Source organism: Alexandromys fortis, unplaced genomic scaffold, assembly GCF_014885135.2.
Source record: "Alexandromys fortis isolate MF-2015 unplaced genomic scaffold, M_Fortis_MF-2015_v1.1 scaffold_70, whole genome shotgun sequence".
Lineage (NCBI taxonomy): Eukaryota > Metazoa > Chordata > Mammalia > Rodentia > Cricetidae > Alexandromys > Alexandromys fortis.
Genome location: NW_026067955.1, coordinates 5,132,460 through 5,156,602, shown reverse-complemented (window position 1 = coordinate 5,156,602; position 24,143 = coordinate 5,132,460). Strand labels below are relative to the sequence as shown.

At 40.5% G+C, this 24,143-nt stretch overlaps 1 protein-coding gene across 1 annotated transcript in view; it reads left to right on the top strand.

The window, feature by feature from the left end:
* The first annotated feature begins 4,053 nt into the window (after positions 1-4,053).
* Glce (glucuronic acid epimerase) overlaps positions 4,054-24,143 on the top strand; it is a 70,530-nt gene continuing 50,440 nt past the window's right edge. Inside the window, exon 1 of the mRNA XM_050151895.1 lies at positions 4,054-4,250. The gene's annotated coding sequence lies outside the window, so the exon portion shown is untranslated. The remainder of the gene's footprint in view (positions 4,251-24,143) is intronic.

Here is a 24,143-nt window from a genome sequence, read left to right as displayed (position 1 = left end):
CCATGGAACTGGAGCTGCAGGAGGTTGCAAGCCTCCCTGTGGGTGCTGGGAATGGAACTCAGGTTCTCTGAAAGAACAGCAAGTGCTTTTTACAGGTGACTCATCTCTTCTTCCAGCTTTTTGAGGACTACTGTCTTGTGTAGCCCTTATGAAGATGAGGTTGGCCAGCATGTACCTATTGCCAGGGTTTGCTCAGGGCAGGACACCAGTAAGACATCCCTACCAACAGGGCTAGAACTGTTCAGTTGTAGTCGTTCAGACTAATAGGCCAGAATGCAGGCTGCAGATGGTAAAAACTCAGGAAGAAACAGGCTGGTTCTCTTCTATTGCTAGTTGGCAAAAACCAGTCACAGATGATGATGATAAGGCTACGGAGCAGACCCCAGTGCCAAGATCAAGTCAGTGCCAAACCCACCTGCTAAAAATCACCTCAGCATCACCGCCAAGCAGCAGAACCCTTCCATGGAATTCTCTGCTTTGATCCCTAAAGCAGAGACCAAGGTGGCTCTGGTCCCTCTGCAGCTCTAAGAGCAAAACACAAGGAAGGAAGCTCTTGGTAGCAGATGGAGAGGTTGAGGGAACAGAGATGACTGTCAGGTCACAGACTGATGCATAACACAACAAAGACAGATGGTGAGAGAGGTGCCCAGTCTACAGTGGCTTATTGCCTTTTCAGCACACACCCCCGGTGTGTGCCCTTTGCACACAGCCTCTTCGGGGGCTTCTGACTTCCAACGCATTTTTTATTTAGATGTCAAGCACAAAGTAAGTGCTCTGAGGTTGGATGCCCTGCCGGCTGAGAGCACTTCATCTCTGTTCAATTTTTCAGCAGATTTCTGATACACTAATGATTAAGAGGAGCGTTGGAGTGACACAATCCATGGAACTGAGCACTGGAGAGAAGAGGGCCCATATGGATGTGAAGTCAAGGGTGCAGTTTTTGCTTTAGTACATTCCTGCCTCTAAGACAACAGTGCAAGGGCCAAGTTCGGAGAAGCATAGAAATATGCATCTATTCTTCAAGATCTAAACTGGCAGGACCCGTCACTCCTAAGAGACTCATTGGGTCTGCACATCCTCTCTTTAAACCAGCCTGCCTACATAATGAACAGGGATCTGTTAAGCAGAGAGCTGTGTGCTCATAGAGCTATCGAGTTAGCTGCACTGTGACAGACTTTCCTCCAAGTACCCAGAAGGCAGAATTCCCCACCCAAACGGCGCTGAGCCCACTTCCAAGGTCCATGTGGGCTTCCCCCTAGATCCTGAGGTGTGCATCCTTAGGCTCTTTTCTTGGCTTTAAAGATTATTTGTGAGTGTGTGCACACACATGTACCATGGCACATGTGTGGAGGTCAGAGCATAGCTCTCAGGAGTCAGTGTTCTCCTTCTATCCTGGGTTCTGGAAGGTTCTTTTCACGTGCCTGAGTCATCTTGCTGGCTCCCTCCCTGGACTCTCGTAGTGCTTGTCAAATGACTGCTTTAGAGTGGGCAAAGTGGGAACGAAGCTTGGCGATGAGAGCCCAAGAGGCCACAGAGCGGTAGTTACGTCGTAGTGTGGGCCTGGATTGGTGTATTGGTTCCTTGACGTACTGTTGAAGCAAGATCCCCAAGAAAGGAAGGCTTTATGCTGACTCACACAGGCTACAGTCCGTTGTGGCCGGGAGTGATGGAGGCGGGAGCTTGAGTTACTAGGCCACGTTGCAATCAGTTGGGAAGCAAAGAGAGATGAATGCTTGCGCTCAGCTGCCTTTCTTCCTTCACATCGTCTGGGAATCCTCCCCATGTAGTGGTGCCGCCCGCATTTAGGTTGGGCCTCCCCATCTCAGTTGATCCAGTTTCGATCAATCCTCACAGACGTGCCCATATGCCTTGCCAATGCTTGTGGGGCCTATTAGGTTGATAATGTTAATTATCACAGTGGGCTAGGAAGCACTGGGAGGAAGGCCTCTCTGCATTCTCTCTTTAGTCTGCCTGGTTCCAGCAGGGAGCTCTGAGGCGCTCACCCTGTTAACAGGATTTTGAATCCCAACCTGGCCATCCAAGATATTTACTAAGTATATTTGTTAAGGCAAAAGGGTATGCACTTTAAAATTTCACAGTATGTTAGCTTGTTTTATGTGTTTTATATATGTAGACACTGGGTAGGAGTACTTCCATGCCTAGCTTCCTCAGAGCTCCTATACATATTGGGATCGGTTCAAGTTTTCCATTTAACTCCAGATCAGCACCAATTACCATGGCTTGGTAGCCTTTCACCGTCTGGCTTCTTTCTGATCTTCCCCCTCTCCCCTGCCTATGAATCTATGTACCGAACTGTCCAACCTGCAGCCAGGCTCAGCTCAAGGGCTTTTATCTTTATTCTGGTTCACATTATTTTTCTCTGAAAGGCTTCCATTTCTGCCTTTCATTTATAAAGGCCAACCTACTATTTCACCACCCAGCTCGAGCTTCACAGCCGCCTCTCTCCCCTCTGGATTTTTTCTCACAGCTTTTGTCTGAACCAATTTGTGGTTCTCAGAGTGTGCAGTGGTGTGTGGACATTTTTCTTATTATGCACAAGGTGTGGGATAAGATAAGGGGCCATCAATAGTCAACCATTTTCAAACTGGGAGAGAGGACTTTTTAAAAAAAGGTGGCTATAAAATTAAAAGAGCACAGGCAGGTACTAAAGGAAGCTACCCTTAGCATTGTCACTGTGCTTCAGAGAGGCCATTGGGGGAAATGTCCCATCAAATGGATCATTTGTCTATTATAGGAAAGAGGTCTCTGGAAGCCGAGAGAGCAGCAGATTGTGTGGGCAAAAGCAGCGCTGGAGTGGGGGAAGTAAGCAGTGAGAAAGTGATCACAAATGCACTTCAACGTCCTCAAGGAGCAGGATTCTTGGAAGGATAAGGCAGCTGGAGTGGGTAGGACAGGTGGGGCAGTCTTGTTCTGTTCGAAGAATAGGAGCTACTGCGTGTGTCTGGGGAAGGAAGGAGTCAGACACTGGTAATGGGGGAAGCGGATCGAACAGTCTAGGCCTGGCTGAGATCCAGTGTACCACGGCGGGGTTAACCTTGAGAGAGAGTTAGGGTACTTTTTTTTTTTTTTACTGTGGACAAGGGAGGCTAGGGGAAGATGAGGGCTACAGGGTAGGCAAAATAATGAGAGAAGGGCTTAAGTGTGGGAGAAACGGCTGCCACCGTAAAGGAAAGGCTAGGGAAGCCCAATGTCTGAGGCCAGTCCTGATAGTGGCACAGTTTCCGTCCATTCCGTTCACTTTTATTCAATGCCCCGCCTGTGCCAAACACTGCTGGGCCCTAGTTCCGCAGAGAAACATGTTGTCGTGTAATTTGGGGACTTGTTAGGTTAGCACACCAGTGAGATTTCGTTTCTACTCTTGTGGAAGACTTTAAGTTTAACGCACAAATGGATGAATGGGAAGGGACCTTTGTTAGACGAGATGTACTGGGTTGGAGCTTGAAGCATCCATGATAATGTCGCCTTATTTGAGGTAAAAAAAGTGAGAGGCCGAAATAGGGGAATCTATATTAAAGGGGGAAGACAGACGAGGGTAAACTTCAGGCTGATAGATGGGACTTCCCTGTTTACTTCAGATAGCAGTGTAAACAAAGGTAACAGCGCCTCAGTTTACCAGCATCAAATTCAGCTTTTCCGCTAAAGCAGGACGCTCTATGGCGGCCGAGCAGGTCCAAACTTAACCCAAACCACGTCACCTAAACTACCTTGCAAACAAATGCCCAGGTCTCGACACTTCTTTAGGTCAGCAACACCTTTTTGCCCGCTTGTTATTGATGAGAGGCGGGGACAACCACCTTTTCCCTTTTGCAATTGGTCGCAGTAAGCTTTGAGTCACGCCTCCCGCGCTGCCATCGCTGACAGGTTCCTGGAACTGTCACTCAAGAAGTCTCCGCCTCTCAACATGGGCCCGCCCTTCAATATGGCCCCGCCCCGTGGTGGCCCCGCCTCCTGCATCGCTGCTAACTGGCTTCCGGGGCTGTCGCTCGAGGCGTCTCCGCCTCTCCGTGGCCTCGCCCCTCACCGTGGCTGGGATCTCGCGTGAAGAACCGCGGGCACGGCGGCGGCTCGGCTGCCCGGTAGCGCGCGGAGCGGGCGGGCTCTCTCACACGAGCGCTTCTTCGCCGAGAGCCTGGAGCTGCGGCAGCGCAGGCCTGGGCCGCCGTGTCTCCGCCGCCCACTTCAGTTTTCCTCAGGGCTCCGGGGGCCGCTTGTCCGCCGATGCGCCTCAGGTGAGGGTGCTCGGCAGGTCGCGCCTAGGAGGCGACCCGGGGCGGCCGTGGCAAGCGGGCTCGCGACGGGGGCGGCTCCCGGGGATGCGCGGCGCTCCGAGTGCGGGGATTTCGGTGACGCGGCGGGGACCGGGGGTCCCGGAGCTCCTTCGGCTTTGGGGTGGGGGTTGGTGGCCGCCTGGACGGTCCAGGGTCTCTAGGGTCGCGGGAGCGCAGCCCGTGTCTTGAGAGCCCGTGTGCTGGCATCGCGCGGTTCCGGGACGAGGGGACCATTTCTGAAGATCCCGGGCACTTGGGGGGCGCAGAATACAGTTTAGCCAGGTCCTGAGGGCACGGGAAGCTACGAGCGGGGAGGGGTCTGCTTGACATTCCTGAAGTAAAGCAGGAGGGTGTTCGGGTTCCGGAGACCAGTGTTTGTTTAAGGTCGCCTTGGGGTGATAGGGCGCTGCCTATGTCCCTCCCGGGCAGGAACCGACTGGGTGGGTGTGGGTGGGGGCGGGAGCGAGCCAGGGGAGACCGGCGTTTGTATTGGGGTTTCTGCTTCGCCCAGAGGGGGGCGGTAACTGTGCGTGACGGTCCCCAGTCCTTTTCGGGGCGACGGAGAGAGTGATCTCGCCGTGTGGGCGCGGCTCAGCAGGCTCTGAGTCTCCAGGGGTGCCAGACCTGGGTTCAGGAGCCACTCCACGGCACAGCTTGTGGTTTTCGGTATCTAACGGTTTCGATCTGGTCTCTTTCCTTTAAATGAGATTTGACTCAGTGCTTAGTTGGAAGATTGATCGGGGCAGTTGCCTAGTTGGAGACACGGTGGGTTTGTTCTGTTGTTTTCTTTGCCCCGGGATCCCTTTGGGGACGCGCCGGAGCGGAGAAGCGATACCCGACTTGGGCATGCTGTCTGGATGGGTTTTTGTTGTTGTTGTTGTTGTTGTTGTTGTTTGTTTTTTTTTTTGGAGGCGAGTGTACGAAGGTTGAGGGAGGATTTAGTTCCTGGAGTAGGGACGGCTGTGCGATTTGGACTTTTTTGTTGGATGGTCCTGCATGGTTTAATGTGTCCTGAATTTGCCTGAGTCTTAGGTAGTCAGATAGTGCCAATAAGTGTCCTTTCTTTACAGCATTTGTGGAAGAGGGGTCTCAAAGCCAGATTTCCGCAAAAGCATCTTTGGCAACCTGTTAAGAATGGCCTATCGAGCCCTTTTAGAGAATCCTGGTACATCAGTTTTTCTGGAATTTAGATCTTACAGAGTCCTTGATGACTCTGCCAGACTTAGGTGGAATTTAAAATGACTTCTATGTATCTGCCCGTGAGTGATTTAAAAATATGTGTCAGAATGTCTGTGCATTTGCCTGACAGTTGTCCTGGTTAGGCAGTCTAATGTCATCTTAGTCTGAGGAAACATCACTGTGGAGCAGGCACATTACCATGCGCAGGAAATACGATGTAAGCAGAGTGATTGAAGCAAAGAAGTTTGCTTTGCCATTTTGTCAGTTTTTTAAAAAGGTCATTTCTTTTGCCTTTAAATCAGAAAGGTTAGGAAGAAGGTACTGAAGGTTTGCATTTTGCAGTCATAAGACAAAGCAACCAAGAGAATGTATTGAATGGTAGTAGGTCTTGGGATGGGATAGGTTGGTTTTCATTTTCTCACACCAGTGTACTGGATCGGCTTTTATGTCCATCAAAACTGAAAATTGAGAAAGTATTTGGTTGAAACCAAAGCCTAAAAAATTGAAGTAGATCAACATCTTCAAACTGTTTTTTTTTTTTTTGAGAGAAAGACAAATGACAAAATAGGCAAAATCCTGAAGCATTAAATTCTTTTTTTGAAAAGCTTTCAGACTTCATAGATGCACAGACTGGCTCATCTGCTAGATGGCATGATGCTGATTGGAGGTGCAGCAATTGCTGTAATGTATCCTACATGGAGAAGGAAGCAACAAATAAAGAAAATCATTAAATTCTGATGTTGTGAGGAAAAACCACTGTCCTTGAGAATCAGATTATTTTCCTTAAATAACTTGCAAGTAATATTGGCATTTGGTGTGATAACCAGGTCAGCTCTCTGCCTTCAGAATTATTTTTTCAAAAATTAAATTATGATTAGTAGAGTTTGGGTGTTAAGTAAATGTTGTCTCTTTGAAAATGTGTTTATGATGTAAGCATGAAGAAAATCTGTAGCAACACAAATGGAACTTACTATGTTTGGAGCTGTCTTTAGGAGGTGGATGTGTGGTAGAGAGCCGTCTGATTTCATACTTGAACATTCCTTGAATCCATTCCAGTGAGCAGCTTACATGAAAATTAGATAAGTCCAAAAATGCAAACAGTTTGAACACTGCAAGTTTGTGGATTATACAGTTTTTTCAGGCTTTTGTCAATGTTGCCACGTCTGTTTGTACTAATGAAGAAAAGATAGTTACCTAAAAGTTATGGGGGGAGCACAAGAAAATAAAAAAGACGTACAGCTAAATGTTAAAAACACTTCAAAATACTGGTTATTTGATTATATATAAAGGTGTGTGTGTTTGTGTATGTGGTGGGAAAGTGCTCTTGTGTTGACTTAAGGACAATATTTTATTCTTTGGCCCAATATAGTCATATTTAATAGATATGTTTTTCTTGTGAAGCATATAAGCCATAAAAATGGTTTTATAGTTTCATTATTACAGTACTGAAAATGAGAGTACCAAAGTGGGTTTTGAATTATCATTCAAAATTCTAGAATCATAACATACACTAAAGCAATCTCTAGAAATGTATGGCATGCATTCTTGTCTTCACTGTACTGCTAATAGTGTGACCTTTGATACTTCTTAGTGTCTCAGGGTCTCGGTTTCTGTGTGTAAGCGTATATGTAAATAATGGATGCAAGAGAAACCCTGTCAATAATCTGTACAAACCTCAGTTCCAGGGATTGTACTGCATCCATTTTTGTGTTACAGATCCTGTAATGTAACATGTACAAAAACCAGAGAGAGATAATTTACATATATATATTACACATCTGATTTCAGAAGCTTCCTTATAGAGATAGATAGTATTTAATTCTAGAATATACATTCATGAAGGTAAATACTTTTCTTTGGGTCATTTAGCTTTGCATATTACAGCACTCATTGTTTTTAGCATTTTGGTTTTTTTTTTTTTTTGTATCAGATTCTTTACTCTGTGGTAGAATACTGTGCAATAATGTTTTGTTCTTGTTTAATTCTGGCCCTAGGCTTGACCCCTGTATTCTGTCCCTTATACTCCTTCCAACATAATGCGGATCTCATTGCTCCTTACTTAACACCCATTGTTCTTTAGCTCCAGGATTTAGTTCTGTCATTACAAGGCCTTTCATCATCCCTTTGGCTCATCTGCATTTTCTCCACCATAAACCTCAAGCTCCAGTTGTACTAATGAGAGCTGTTTACTGAATGAACCATTAGATTCTTCAGTTAGATTCTTTCTTCTGCTTAGCATGCCTTCTCGTATTGCTGTAAAAACTGACTTTTTTTTTAATTTCTTGAACTTCACACTCTGCATTTTTGATCTTTTTCTCTTCTCTGGCCCTTCCTCTTCCCATCTCCCTGGGTTATTCACTCAGATCATCTTGCTAATTCATTCTCTTAAGTTTATTAGTTTGCTACATTGTTTCTTTTTCTGGATTCAAAGACGGGCTTATATTTGCTGTTCATTTTTGAATCCCTCTTGCTTGTTTACACATACTTGGATCTCATCTTACATATTTGAAATCTAGAAGCCAAACTCAGTGTCTTCATAGTGTCCAAGATGAATTAATCTCACATGTCAGACTTGTCCTACTTTCCTAAACTCACCTTCCTCTAGATTATCCTCTCTTGTCTTACCCACAAACTGATATCAGGGCTGTAGGCTTTAGCCTCGTATTAACAATTGTTTAGCTTTGCATTTTACAACAATCTTACTGTTTTTTTTTTAGCACTCTTGTTTTTTGTATCTGATGCCTTGCTCTGTGACAATACCTGTGCAGTGATGTTATGTTCTTATTTAATTCTGGGTAGAATGAGCAGCTCTCTAATCGTTGGCCCTAGGCTTGACCCCTGTATTCCATCCTTACACTGCTTTCAACATAATGCGGATCTCTTCAGTAGAGCTGTATATCCATAAAGACATTCTATATGCAATAGTGGTTGAATAGTTTCCTTAGAGTCACATACCCAGCCTATTTGTAAGATATTTTCTGCTGAACTAGTTGTGAACACTGGTGTCAAACAATTATTTGAACCAGGTATGATGATGATACACACCCATTAGCTCAGTACTGAGGAGTCTGGGGCAAGATTTTGAGTTTGAAATCATCCTGGGCTAAATAGTGAGAGAAACTTGGTCTCGAAAAACAAAAACCCTAGTGTTTAAAAGGAATACTATGATTCCTGATTTTCCCTCCAAGAAAAGTGATGCTGAGGATCTTAGAGTCTTAAGGACAGGGCTCAGAGAAAATCCAGAACTTGAATCATTGTCATGTGGGGACACCTCGGTGCCTTTACTCATCTACTTCCCTAATCTTGTTATTTTTCCCTTCCTCTTTCTTTCTTCTTTTCTTTTCTTTTCTTTTCTTTTCCTTTCTTTCTTCCTTCCTTCCTTCCTTCCTTCCTTTCTTTCTTTCTTTCTTTCTTTCTTTCTTTCTTTCTTTCTTTCTTTCTTTCTGTTTTTTAAAAGTCTCTTCACAGATTACTGAGTTATTAGTATCAGGTTTACCAGTAATCTCCTATGTGCCTTATGTGACTGTATGCCAACTAAGAGGGTTACAAAAAGAGCATAGAACCTAATCATTTCCCTGAAGGGACGTGGCTGTGTATTTGAATGAAGTCATCTTTTAGTTCATTGGTTCTCAATCTTTCTAATGCTGCGACCCTTTAATACAGTTCTTCATGTTGTGGCAATCACCAATCAAAAAACTATTTCATTGCTACTAAATAATTGTAATTTTGCCTGGCTGTAGTGGTGCATGCCTTTAATCCCAGCAATCAGGAGGCAGAGATAGTTGGATCTCAGTGAGTTCGAGGCCAGCCTGGTCTATAAGAGCTAGTTCCAGGATAGACTCCAAAGCTGCAGTGAAACCCTGTCTCAAAAAACAAACAAACAAGCAAATAATAATAAGTGTAATTTTGCTACTGTTATGAATCATAATGTAAAAATCTGATATGTGACCTCAACCACAGGTTAAGAACTACTGTTCTAGTTCTTAGTGCAAGAATGCTTTCTAATGGCTAGCTTAATGAATTTTTATATATATAACGTCTAATCAAGTAAAGATACTGAACATTTATGGCATCATAAACTTCTTCATTCTCTTTCTTAGTTAGTACTTTCCAAAGGTAATTTACCTTTCTCATCACCATCGGTCTAGATTGGATTTTCTCTTGAACCACAAAAAAAAAAAAAAAGCAAGTTTTTTTTTAATGGTTTTCTTTATTTAGCCTAGTGTCTGTAAAATTCCTTTTTTTTTTTTTTTGAAATAGGGTTTCTGCATGTAGCTCTGGCTGTCCTAGAACTCACTCTGTAGACCAGGCTGAGCTCAAACTTATAGAAATCCATATGCCTCTGCTTCTCAAGTGCTGGAAATAAAGGTATTTGCCTCCACTGCCTGGCTTTATTCTTTTTTTTTTTTTTTTTTTTTTTTTTTTTTTTTGAGACGGGGTTTCTCTGTGTAGCCCTAACTGTCTTGGAACTTGCTCTTGTAGACCAGGCTGGCCTCTAACTCACAGAGATCCACCTATCTCTGCCTCCTGAGTGCTGAGATGAAAGGCGTGTGCCACCACCACCTGACCTTCATTCAATTTTTAAAATTAGCAATAGTTTATTTTTGTTCATTGCTGTATATTGTACCTTTGTTTGTGTGTACATATGTACCTATTTTGTTGTTGGATATTTGGACTGTTGGCAGTACTTAGCTGTTAGAAAAAACAGCTACTGAAAACAGTTTTGTATATGTGTTTTAATGGGCATGTAGATTCATTCCTTGGCTATAACCAGGAGATACTTTGAATATACTTCTCACACAAGCACCCATAGAGTATACATACAAGGTTCTGAGCTGCAAAGGATTTTATATAGGTCTCCAGATTAGCAATTAGGTATTTGTAGTAGGTCGCTTCTCTGCATGATCTCATCCAGAGTCCAGATGGTGATCTGCCTAGAAGAAGGCTAGTCTATTTGGGCCTGTATCTTTTGCCTTCATCTCAGCCCCTCCACCCTGATATATAGGATAGGAAAAGAGGCATGAGCATATTCCCATTGGAGTGTTCTGGAAGGATGCCGATTTCTATGCTGCCTGAATTGAATATTAGTTTTTAAAAACTTTTAATTTGATAAACAGAAGATTTTACTTTGTATTTCTTTGATTATAATAAAATTGAACATCATAAATTGATTTTCTTTCTTTCTGTCTTTTTCTTTCTTTCTTTCTTTTTTTTTTTTTTCAGACGGGGTTTCTCTGTGTAGCCCTAACTGTCTTGGAACTTGCTCTGTTAGACTAGGCTGGCTATGAACTCACAGAGATCCACCTGCCTCTGCCTCCTGAGTGCTGGAATTAAAGGCATGTACCACCACTGCCCAGCCATAAATTGACTTTTAAAAGAACAATTAAATGTTAAAATAGTTACAAGAAAGATTTTAAAAAGAATTCCTCTAGCATTGTCTTAGGGGATATTTCAAACTAGAAAGCTCATTGTGTGACCCAGGCTGGCCTCCAACTCAGATCTGTCTGACCCTACCCAGATAAAAGTGTGTACCATCACTCCTGGCTCATCTTCCCCTAAAATAGAGAAAATTATTGAATGGTTATCACAAAATCATAAAATTTCAAAGGCCTGAGTCTCAGCTGCAGTCACTATTATCTCGTTTTTGTGTGTACTACAGATAGTAGATGTTCATGTGTATGCATCAATTCCCCAGGATGCTCAAGGATTAATTATGGATGCCCCACAGATACCACTATCTATGAATAATGGCTTGTATACAAAGTTGTATAGTGCCCAAGTTGTCTTCTCTAGGTTACTTATTAGCACCTAATATAATATAAAAGCTATACAAAAAGGTATTAGATTCTATTGTTTGGGAAATAATGATTAGAAAAAAGTCTGTACATGTTCATTCGGTGTATGGTTCCCCCCAGTACTTCCAACCCTGGGTTGGCTGAATCTTCAGTGTAAACGAGTAGATATGGAACACTATGTATGTAATGTATGTGTGTATGTGTGTTAGTGTGTGCATATAAGTGTGTATGTACGTAACGTGTGTGTCCATGATATGTGTGTGTGTGTATATATATATATATATGCCAGAATATGAGATGAATTTTAGAGAACATTCATCTAAAATACTGACTGATTTAGATGGTATGGTATATCATATTGTGTACTAAAAATTAGAAAGGGTCTAAAAATGATTAGTATTTGGCTAGTGGCCCAGAAGGAAGAAAAGCAGGGTCTGGCAGCATTTGGCAGTAATTTTCTATAAGACAAGTGGCCTTAGCTCTTTTTATTATTAGATCAATTCTTTGACAGTAGCACTTCTGTTTATAGTACCGATTCTGTAGTACTATTCTTAGAAGGAAAGCCAATTTTAAAAAGTTAGACAGTTGATATCTAAAAGAAATTATTTAAAGTACAAAAGGTATTCAGAAGAACATTTAGGGAGAAAACTCTATATTAGACATTTTAGTATTTCTTTGCTTGTAGTTAAGTTTTAGCAGAATTTTCATGATATTCTTAGTTAATAGAGTTTGAGGTAGAAAAATTTCAAATAAAAGCCATCATTTTCCTAAACTCTTGTTTGCCTAATTAAAAAGCTAATCAGCCCTTGGTATAAACATTTTAAAGTAGTATTTCTATAAGATTTTCATGCTAGTAATATAGTAGTAATTTTGTATCATACATCAAAGATTGTTTTAAGCTTGATTTAAATGTGATTGCTGAATAAGTGGTTTGAGCAATAAGAGTTAGATTGGGAATGAAGAGATGGCTTAACAATTAAGAGTGCTTGCAAAGGACCTGAGTTCAGTTCCCAGCACCCATGACAGGTGGCTTACAACTAACTCCAGCTCCAGAAAATCTGATACACTTTTATGGCCTTTTATGGGCACTTAGACACACATGCATATATCCCCACATAGTAAATAACAAATAATAAAATATGCCTTTTATTGGAGTCTAGAGTGTTTTAATAGTTTAGGGAGAAGATACTTGCTTTGTCAGTAAGTTTTTTTTAAGTCCTCTGTTTCTAAAAATAAAATTTAGGGATGATTTATTTACTAAAAACTATCTTGTGTGACTCAAGATCAGTAGGAATAATATCAGGTGTCCTGTTCAAAATGGATAATAAAGTGGTGGGACCTCTGAAGGAATTTATACCTAATAGAAATTTGTAATATTTGGGGGAGTTTTACAAAAAGAATTTGTTAGAGGTAGAAAATGTTTATACATTTTTTAATGTTCGATTTTTGTTGTTGTTTTGAGACACAGTTTCTCTGTGTTGCCTTGGCTCTTCTGGAACTCATTGTGTAATCCAGGCGGCTTCAAACTCAGAAATCTGCCTCTGAGTGCTGAAATTAAATGTGTGAGCCACTACCACCCAGCATTAGTCTTCTATTTTGAAACTGTATGCTTTTGTAAAATTGAATAGTGTAGAGAATTCCTTTTGCCATATACCCACCACTTGGCATCCCCTAAAGCTAGCAACTTAGTTTGTATAGTTATCAAAACCAAGAAACGCAGAACAATTTTGAAAAAGGAATTCAACAACTTTTGGTGGGAATATCTGCTACATATAAGTGTGTTAGCTGCTGAAGTGTACAATGTTGGAAAACAAGCAAAGGTTGAATATAATATTATTAACAAACTGGTAAGTTTGGTGTCCTTCCTTGAACAGATTATTATATTATTAAACATGTATTGTTTGTATTTACAAAGAAGGTTCCGATCATTAGGAATCAGCTTGAGTTTACAAAGAATTAGAACAGGTTCTGACGGCGTCTCTTCTTTCCAGGCCAGGGTAGATAAACTGGTAGGGACAGCAGAACTACTGTGGCAGTACATATCAGAATTGGAGTTCTCATATGACCTAGACACTAAGTGTCTTATATATGTCATTTTATTTAGTTCTCATTTATAGCCAAAGAAAGGTACCTCTAAAGATACACATAGCATTTGACAATTCTGTTGTTTTTGTAAGCAAGTTAAAAAGTATGTCTTGAATAATAACACAGGTAGGTACTTGTAATTTATTAAAAGACCCTATCCAAAGTTTAATTGTTAATAAGCATGTTAAAATGAAGCAGCAGGGTCTAGAGAGATGACTCAGTAGTTGAAAAGCACTTACTGTGAAGCACGAGAATCAGAGTTCAGATCTCAGCACCCACGTAACAAGCTGATGACTCTTGCTCGCTCTTGTAACCCCCAACACTAAAGGGTGTGGAGACATGAAGATCTCTGGGGTTCCATGGTTGCCAGTCCAGTCAGAGGGAGACATAAGCTTCAGGTTGAGTAGGAAATACTGTTCCAAAGGAACAAGGCAGAAAGTGTTAGAAGACAACACCAGGAGCCCTTCTCTGACATCTACATCCACACACAGGTATGTACACCAGTGTGCATATGCCACACTCACACATACTTACACACACAAATGAAATAGCAGCACATTCATTCTTAGTGGCATGCCTTAAAATGCTTTCCTCACCCATACAGAGGTTTTTGGGTTTTTTTTGTTGTTGTTGTTGTTTTTTGTTTTGCAATGTCTGTCTTTCAGAATTAGAGTACTAGTTCATATACAGAATCAGGATCCTCATCTAATCATATTTTTAATAATTTGAACAATAGCCTGTATTTAAGAAAATATTTGAAACATTTGAATTTGATGCATAGGTTTTTGACAAGGCTGTGCTCTACAATTAAGGACTTTAAAGACTTCACAGATACAGAGTAGGAGATTTAGAGGGCAAACACCAGCGCTTTTGTTTCTTTCTATCATCTACCTCCCTACCTCCCTACCTCCCTCCCTACCTCCCTCCCTCCCTATCTATCTATCTATCTATCTATCTATCTATCTATCTATCTATCTATTTTAAGCAAAAAAGTGTTTCTAACTTGAGTGTTACTTCTTGTTTGAAGGTAATGTGTCTGTGGTTTAACTATCTAAAAAGTTAACATCTACTTCAACTCCATTGATTTGTCTATTGTCTAGAACATATTTATTGTCATTTTCTTTTTTGCATTAGCTTAGGTTTTTAATTCTCTTTGCCATATTTTAAAGAGGACATTAGTAATTTATTTGGAGAATAATCATAAAGGAAAGATGTTTTGAAACAGATACTTGGAAAGTAATCAAGGTATTTCATGTTGTTCATCCAGTAAGAAAGACTTCAGCAGGATAGTGGTAATGCTTTTTAATTTGGGTACTTGGATAATGTCTAAGGTGCTTCCTGACTCAAGTCTGTAATTTTGTGAAACAAACAAACTTGAGTGGTACTCAGAGGATTAAATATACCTTGCATTCCCAGAGGAGGTAAGTAGGGACAAGAATGAAGGTTAGAGGGGGGGTAGATGGGGTTTTGCTTCATAATGAAGACCTTCTCAGCAGTTTAAATGAAAGTAAAGAACTCTTTTCTTCATGTGCATTAAAACACCTGCTGCGTAGTGCTTGCTTCTTTAAGGAGCTTTCCAGTTCCAACCTGGTTTTGTAATTATTGTTATTTTAAAAATTTCTTCATCAACTATAATGCCAGTTGCCAAAACTTTCTCTTAGGCACTTACTTTCATTTACTTGTAACATTTATGAATTAATCTAATATCACATATTAATAGGGACATCTGTACTTATCAGTCTCTGAAATTAGGCCTTATGGTTTGTTAACTATTATATTAAAAAGAAATGCGATCCTCCTGCTTCTGCCTCCTTAATAGCTGAGATAAAGGTCTGTGCTACCAGACTTAGTTCATCCCTGTATTCTTAATATTATCCTCCCACAATTAAAATTTTTGGTTACATTTACTTATTGTGTAGGAGGTGTGTGTGGGTTGTGGGGGTATCCATGTACCCACCGTGGGGGTGTTCAGAAGACAACCTTTAGGAGTTGGTTCTCTCCTTCCACCTTGTGTGTTGTCAGGAGCTTCGTTGTAAGCACTTTCCCTGTTGATCAGCCTTCCTTGTTTTTGATTGTTTCTCTGTCCATGCCAGTGTCTTTGTCTTTTTTTTTTAACCTTGTCATACTAGTATAAACAAATAATTTAGTGAAAAAGATAGAATTTATTTTAGTGTGCTTGAGAAATATGTCTATAATTGAGCTGTAGTGGAAGTTAGTTTACAGTCATCAGTTGATCCTCTACTCCCTGTAAATTCTTTATCATGCTTAATGGGGAGTCACCACTTAGCCTGCCTTAAAATCAAACCACTATTGTCATCTGTTACCATTGACTTTTACTCAGGGAAAACATGGGACAAGTATAAAAGCACTCTTTGCCTTCAGTGACTCTAATGGCTTCCACTATGAGAAGATTTTGTTGCTACTTCATCTGGGGTGGAAGCGGGGTAGGATTGTGGGTGTGTGTCAGGTATCCCTGCAATGCAAATTGCTATTCTTCAGTTACTATTTTACTTAAAATTTAAAAATAAAATATCTTGTGTGAATTTGCTGAGCATACATCTACTAGAAAAATATCAGAACTAGGTGTATAATGTTGTGTTATACTGTCATGTAACACTATATTCATTTGCTCATATTTAGAAGCCAAATTTCTAGCATATATTAACGTAATTGTACTAATGACAGCTGGGTGATTCAGTCACTGGAAAAGCCAAATATGGCATAAGGTTATATTTTCATCGTCACATACATTATTATATCTTAATGGGAGTTAAATACTAGTGTGATCTGGTAGTTTTCCAGGAAACTTCTTTTAAAGTCCTTTTTCACACTGCAATATAGACTACAAATAAAAGCTGTTTTTACATTGATTATCTGCTGCTGCTGCTTCTCCTTTTCCTCCTCTTCCTTCTTTCTTCTTCTTCCTCCTCCCTCCTTCCCTGCACCAAACAGCAGACACCAGTGCAGTGGAAGGGCCCAGAGAACAGGGGAGTTGGGGAAGAAGGATCTTCTGGTGTTCCATGGAGTATTTGGCAGTAGTCTTAGGGCTGTGGCCATGGGGCTCATGGAGGTAAAGCTGAAGACAAAGAGTGGATCCTGGTCACCAAGCTGGGCCACTTGGTTAAGGACATGAAGATCAACTCCCTGGAGGAGATTTACCTGTTCTCCCTGCCCATTAAGGAATCTGAGATTATTGAATCCCCGCCCCTGGGCATGTCCCTAAAGGATGAGGTTCTAAAGATCATGCCAGTGCAGAAGCCAACTTGGGCTGGCTCGTGGACTAGGTTCAAGGCTTTTGTCGCTATTGAGGACTACAGTGGTCATGTTGGTCTTGGTGTTAATTGCTTCAAAGAGGTAGCCACTGCTATTTGAGAGGCCATTATCTTGGCCAAGCCTTCTGTTGTCCCTATGTGGAGATACTACTGGGGGAACAAATTGGCAAGCCCCACACTGTTCCTTGCAGAGTGACAGGCCAATGTGGCTCTGTGTTGGTACATGTCTTCCCTGCCCCCAAAGACACTGGCATAATCTCTCTCTTGTGCCCAAGAAGCTACTGATGATGACCAGTATTTATGACTGCTACACATTAGCCAGGGGCTGCACTGCCACCCTGGGCAACTTTGCCAAGGCCACCTTTGATGCCATCTCTAAAACCTACAGCTACCTGACCCCCAACCTCTGGAAAGAGACTGTGTTCACCAAGTCTCCTTAACAGGAATTCACTGACCACCTTGTAAAAACCCCCGGCAGAGTCTCTGTTCAGAGGACCAAGGCTCCAGCTATGACCACCAAATAAGGGTTTTTATATGATAAAAATAAAGTGAATTAAGCCTTTAAGAAACATAAAACAGCTATCACTACATAAATTTATTGTCAAGCACACATAATTTTAACTTCTAAAGTCAGCCAGTGATTTTGAAGGTATACCATTAAGTTGTTTTTATTATCACAGAACCCTGTTGCCTATTATTTTATTCCCAATACTTTAACAGTGTCTAATACATAGCAGATGCCACATGCTGTATTAGTGAGTTTATCAGTGACTGACTTAAGCCATATGGAGATACCAAAGATCTAAGATAGAAGAATTGGGTAATCGTGTTTTCTCCATCTCTGCAGTAAGTTTATTTCTCTGTTTTGTCTCAGCATGCCATATTTGCCCCAACCAGAAAGTTGTTTGGGTTGGCTTCCAAGATTTAGCTGACAATGATAAGAATGTTAGTTTCACCCAGTGGTGGTGACACATTCCTTAAATCCCAGTACTTGGGAGTCAGAGGCAGGTGAATCTAAGTTTGAGTCCAGCCTGGTCTACAAAGTAAGTTCCAGGATGGCAAGGGCTACACAGAGAAACCCTGTCTCTAAAAACAACAACGACAACAACAAAAATAGAAATAAAATTTTTAAAAAGTTAGTTTCTGGGGCTGGAGAGATGGCTCAGTGTTTATGAGCACTGGCTGTTTTTCCTGAGGTCCTGAGTTCATTTCCCAGCACTCACATGGTAGCTCACAACCATCTGTAACTGTCATCTCATGTGATTCTTCTCATCAACTCCAGGGCCCTTTTCAGACGTACATGCAAACAAAACACCTATATACATAAAATACATAGACAAAAGAGTACTAGTTTCTGAGAGTCAGAATACTCCTTGTCAAATTGAATTATGACAATGAGAGAAGTAGGTTTCAAAGCAGAATCAGAAGCAGTGTTTGACATTTGCTTGTGTTATATATGGTGAACATAAATGAGGTCAATGAAATGAAATACCACTATTTATTTACTACATCAAGAAAATATATCAGGAGTACACCTGCTTTTTTAATAACTTCACTGAGGTATGGTTGACATATAATAAATTCCATGTATTTAAAGCATACAGTTTAATAATTTTTTTCAGAGATATCTCTGAGTACTTGGAAACCTTTGTATTCAGGGTTGTAAATAAACCTACCATCTCCAGAAATGTCTAGATGTAATCCTTCTGTTAAGTCTCTTCATGTACCATATCCCACCAACTCAGATCACTGGCCTGCCTTTGGTCAGTAGGTGGTTTTGCATTTTCTCCAGTTTTATATGAATGTAATCAGTCAGATACCATGTAATTTGGGGAAGAGCGACCTGTCTCTTATTTTATTTGACATAATTACTTTTAAATTCTCTGTTGTCTGTCTCATTGATTTCTTCTGGTACTGATGTTTGTCTCACTATGTTGCTTGGTCTGGCACTGTGTAGCCCAAGTTGGACTCACAATCTCCTTATAGCAGCCCAAACTAGTATTATAGGGGTGTATCTTAGGGTTTCTTTTGCTGTCTTGAAAAAACAAAGCAACTTGGGGAGGAAATAATTTATTCAATCCTACAACTTGTAAGACATTATGAAGGGACATCAGGGCAGAAACTCAAGCAGGATAGGAACTGATACAGAGACCACGGAGGGATACTGATTACTGGCTTACTTAGCCTGCTTTTTTATAACACCTAGTACTATCAGCCCAGGAGTGGTATTGTCCACAGTCAGCTGGCCTTCTCAATCCAGAAAATGAACAAGTTTCTCAAGAGGCAATCTGGTAAGAGATATTTTCCCAATTGAGGTTCCCTCTTCTAAAATTAATTCTGTCTTTTGTCAAATTGTCATAAAACTAGTCAGCACAAGGTGCATCATTGTGTTTGTCATTGTGTTTAAATTGTTGAGTAGTAAATTTTCGTGATACATAAACACAAAAATGTTTAATCATTTATTTATTGACTTGGGAGTTCTTTAAAACCTTACTTATAAATATAGCTATTATGAATAGTAGTATATCAATCTAATATGGATAAAGTTTTCATTTTTTCTTAGATAAATACTTAGTACAAATGGCTGGAGTCCACAGTACATATATGTTTTAACTTTGTGGAGGGGTAGCATTATTATAAAAGGCCAATTTTTCTGCTACTGCAGAGATAGCTTATAAATTTATAAATTAATGAATAAACAAAAAGAACCAATAGAAAAATGGCAGAAACCATAAATGTGCATGTCATGTTAAAAGAAATACAAATGATTTTAAATATAGGAAAAGTTTCCTAGAAAGCTAAGACTTTAGGAAGGCATTCATTCTCTGTCTCTCTCTGTGTGTATGTGTGTGTATGTGTGTGTGTATGTGTGTGTGTATGTGTTGTTTGTGTATGTCTATGTACAGGTTAGAAAACAGCACGTAGACATTGGCTACCTCTTCTTTATGGATTCTAGAGATTGAAATCAGGTCATTAGACTTGGTGGCAAGCACCTCTGTGCACTGAGTCATCACACTAGCTGAAAGCTAAAAAGCCTTAAGATATTGTTTTTCATGTTTAGATGTCAAGATAAGAACGCTTGGGTTTGTACATTTTCTCACTTGAAGTGTAATCTTAAATATCAAGTTTTTAAAAACTACTTTGTGGTTTCACGAATAAAATTAAAACATATCAATTCTTCCTCAACAGAATGTTATGAGAATTAGAGGAGTTATACAGGAAGCTCTCATAGCAATCCTTGACACACATAAGTGCTCTTTGAAAGAAATTATTCTGATCCAGGCAAGGTGGCACATGTCTATAATCCCAGCCCTCAGGCTACTGAGAGGATTGCGATATGGAGGCTAGTTTTTGCTACAGAGTGAGGCCTGGTTGCAGAGAGCACAAACCAAACCAAGAAAACAAAACAGGTAATTTCTGTTATCAAAGTACAGATTTAAACAAGGGCAATTTTCACTTACTAGATTGACAAAGATTGAGCAGTATGACAAGGATGTGTAGAATTCTTCCTCTGTACCATGGGCAGGAATGGGTGCATGCGCAACTTCTTTAGAAGGTGAGTTGACTTACTAAAATGATAAATGCTCATGCTTTTTAATTTAGTCATTTTAAAGGATTTTCCTTTGTTCGTTTTAGTATTAATTATATTATCAAAAGCCATAAATGGTTCTTAATATGATCCGGTTTAAAAATAATGGCACAATGAAGTGTCATATAGCCATAAAATGAAAAATAGGAGTGTTAATGCCTGGGATTATTTTCAGACACCTTTTTTTTTTTTAAGACAGTTTCTCCCTATGTATCCTAACTGGCATGGAACTTGTTTAGTCCAGGCTGGCCTTGAACTCAAAGAGCTATGACTACCTTGACCCCCTGATGTACCATCATGCCTGGCTTCACTCAGACTATGGGGGTGGGGAACTGCATGTTTATAGCATATCAGTATTAGTATAAGAAAATTAATTGTATATGTGTGCATCTGTATGCACACAGTGAAACATTTATTATTCACTGTGCATCTACTTAAAGAATATGTATAAAAAGGAGTAATTGCTTCTATAGGGACTGAAGAAAAAGGACTTGAAAATTGAAAGTCTGAGATGCTACACTCATTCGTGTCTCTATTCATACTGCTTCAGTGGCTATGTGTTTGTGTTTAAATTTTGAAACATTTATAGATCCTTAGGAAGTTGTAGCCTTGATACAGAGAAGTCCCATTTACCATTACTCCTGGNTAATTCTAGTACAGTATGAAAACCATGACACTGACATGATGCTGTCTGCATACTTTCCCAGGATTACATCATTGTTTACATGTATTTTGTGTTTATGTATTATAAAGACCAAATTTTATCACATTATTTTTGCAGTCATTACCATAGTCAACATATACAACTGTTCCCTCACCACACACACACACACACACACACAAATCTCTGGGTCATCCTTCTATAGTCATATCCATCATCCTAACCTCAGGCTTTATAAAAGGCATATACTTTTTAAAAAAATGTATTATTAGTAAGTGTGTAGGTATTTTGCCTGAAGGTATGTCTGCACTATGAATGCCTGGTGCCTGCCTGGGAGGCTGGAAAAGGGTATTGGATCATCTGAAACTGGAGTAGTAGATGGTTGTGAGCTGCCATGTAGGTGTTGGCAATCAAATCCAGGTCTTCTGGAAAACCAATGAATATTCTTAACTCTAAGCCATCTCTCCAGCCCCCTAAAAGCACATAGTTTACAGAAAATATAATGGAGATTTATAAACAAGCCTATACAAAGAATAAAAGATGGTTTCTTTGTCCATTTCACATTGCTGTAACAGTGTCTGTGATTGACTAATTTATATTTAAGCGTTTCTAAGGGGCTAAAGATTAGAAAAGACTGATCAGTAGTTCTGATTCTGCATTAACTGCCATTCTTAACTAGGTTTATAAAATAAGAAAATTGAGAACTTTCCATGGCCCCTTTCAATATAATGTTTGTTTTGTTGATAATTTCATCTGAAAGAAGGTTATGATTTTACTCATTTATCAAATATGTGTATGACTATATAATGCCATTCACTACTGTAGGTCCTAGAAATACACCAGCGAACAAAATAGGCAAAAATTTCTGTCTTTATAAAACATACATTTTAGATGCAACCATAAGGATAAAAAGACATAAAGCGTGTTTGATGGTAAGTGATGAAGAAGAGAAAATAGGAAGGGGAGTGTGGGGAAGAGTTGCACTTGTTCAGGGGCTCCTTAGGAAGAGTCACTGACAAGGTGACTTTTAAACAGCAGAAAGGCAGTCAGTGAATGATGTATGCAGACAGTACAGGGTATTGTAGGCCCAGGGCTGGCTGGAGCATGCTGGAGGTAGTTGAACGAAACCTATCATTGAAATGGAGTGATAGTAATAGAGGATGAGCCCAGAAAGGTGGTCAAGCAAGATCTTAGAAGGTGACTGTCTTAGGGTTTTTATTGCTGTGAAGAGAGACCATGACCCTGACAACTCTTATAAGGAAAACATTTCATTGGAGTGGCTCGCTTACAGTTCAGAGGTTCAGTCCATTGTCATGATGGGGAGCATGGTAGCATACAGACAGATGTGCTGGAGTAGCTGAGAGTCCTACATCTTGCAGGCAACAGGAAGTTGACTTGTGACACAGGGAGCAGCTTGAGCAAAGGAGACTTCAAAGCCTACCCTCCACAGTGACACACTTCCTCCAACAAGGCCACACCTACTCCAATAAATCCATACCTCCTAATAGTACCATTCCTTATAAACTATGGGGACCAGTTACGTTCAAACTACCACAGTGACTGTGGATATTAGCTTTTGGTGTAAGGGATAAGGAAGGATGGACTTGAACAGAAAGTGATTATGACTGACTTTTAAAAAACTTTCCACTTTGGGAGGAAAGACCAAAGGTGAACAAGAACAGAAACAACCAAACATTTAGGAAACTGTTGTGCTCATCTAGGTGAGAGGCTGTTAGATCACAGCGGTAATAAGTAACTGCATAAGGTCAGCAGTATTTGTTGACAAGGTGAGAAAGCAGGGTGCAGAGAATGAGAAAAAGTGGGAGGTTAAGCATGAGTACCAGAAGGATAGAGCTTGCTGTGATGGATAAAACTGAAGGAAAAGATTTTAGAGGATAAAAGTTTTGGATATAGTAATGTTGGGATACATATTAGGCTTCTAATTGGAAAAAAAAACAAACAAACCTGCAGATCCCTGAATCTTGGGGAAAAAAGGGGGGGGGATGGATTAGAAATTTAAGTTTGCAAATTGAAAGAGATTAGATTGGATGGTTTCATGTCATGGAGGGAGAAAGGGTAGAGACATGAGATCCCAAGACTAAGATTTGAGACACTACAGTGTTTAAAAGTAGGGTAGTAAGTAGCCGGTTATAGTAACACATGCCTTTCTTTAATCCCAGCACTTGGGAGGCAGAGACAGGCAAATCTGTGAATTTGAGGTCAGCCTGTTCTACATAGTGAGTTTCAGGACAACCAGAGCTACATAGTGAGATGTCGTGAGCCACCTTTTGGGGGTAACTTCTGCTGCAGTCCAACCATAGACATTCCAGGGTAGGGGCATGAGGTTTAGAAGAGGAGCAAAGATAAGAAGGAATCACAGAGACATAGGATAGTAACGGGAGGGTAACTCAGCAAATCCTGAGTTCTGAGTACTGAGTCTGCTCGTGTTTATTTTTCCATACACTTTTATACCCCAATACCAAAGCGGGGAAGAAGGCAAAAGACTAATATGATACAAAGAACAACCAGAACAATTACTTGCTTCAATACTTCGAGACATCAAGCTATTAATTCATGAGAAAAGCATTCTATTATTTAGGCAGTGAACCCACCCTAGACCAAGTATCCTGAAGGCAGCCCACCCTAGATCAAGCCTCCTATTTTAAAAGAAGGAGCAGAAATAGGCTCAAATTCTCTGACCTTTGGTCAGGGTGGAGTGGATCTACCTCTGTGGTCCATCTTAATGTCCAAAACACAAAGTAACCACAGCCTAGGTCAGGATATCTTGTTTTGTAGCCACACCTGTTGTCAACAACTTTAAAAAGCAAAAATAAGCTCAACCTCTCTGACCTTCAGGCAAGGTGGAATCGACTCACATTTTTGGGTCTCCACAGTGAGACCCCTGTCTGGGGAAAAAATGCCATTCCCAAGACTAAAGTTAATTTTTCCAGGACTGATTGTGAACATTAATAGGGATTTTTATTGCAGTTGCCCATTTATTTCCTCTAATCAGTTTAGCTCTGGACATTCAGCATAGAAGACAGGTTTCCCTCATAAGCTTGCCTCCTTCCAAATCTTTCAGGAGTATCTAAGTCAGAGAAAAATAGCTATAAAAAGTAAGCAGAGCGTTGTTCCATTTCTTTTCCAAACTTTGTTCTGTAGCTTAATCCCTGTCTTTATTACTGCACTTTAAATCAGTTACTAAATGAATAACAGTATCTTTAATTTATTTTACATTTGAGAGAATGGTTTGCTTCACAGATGATATATATA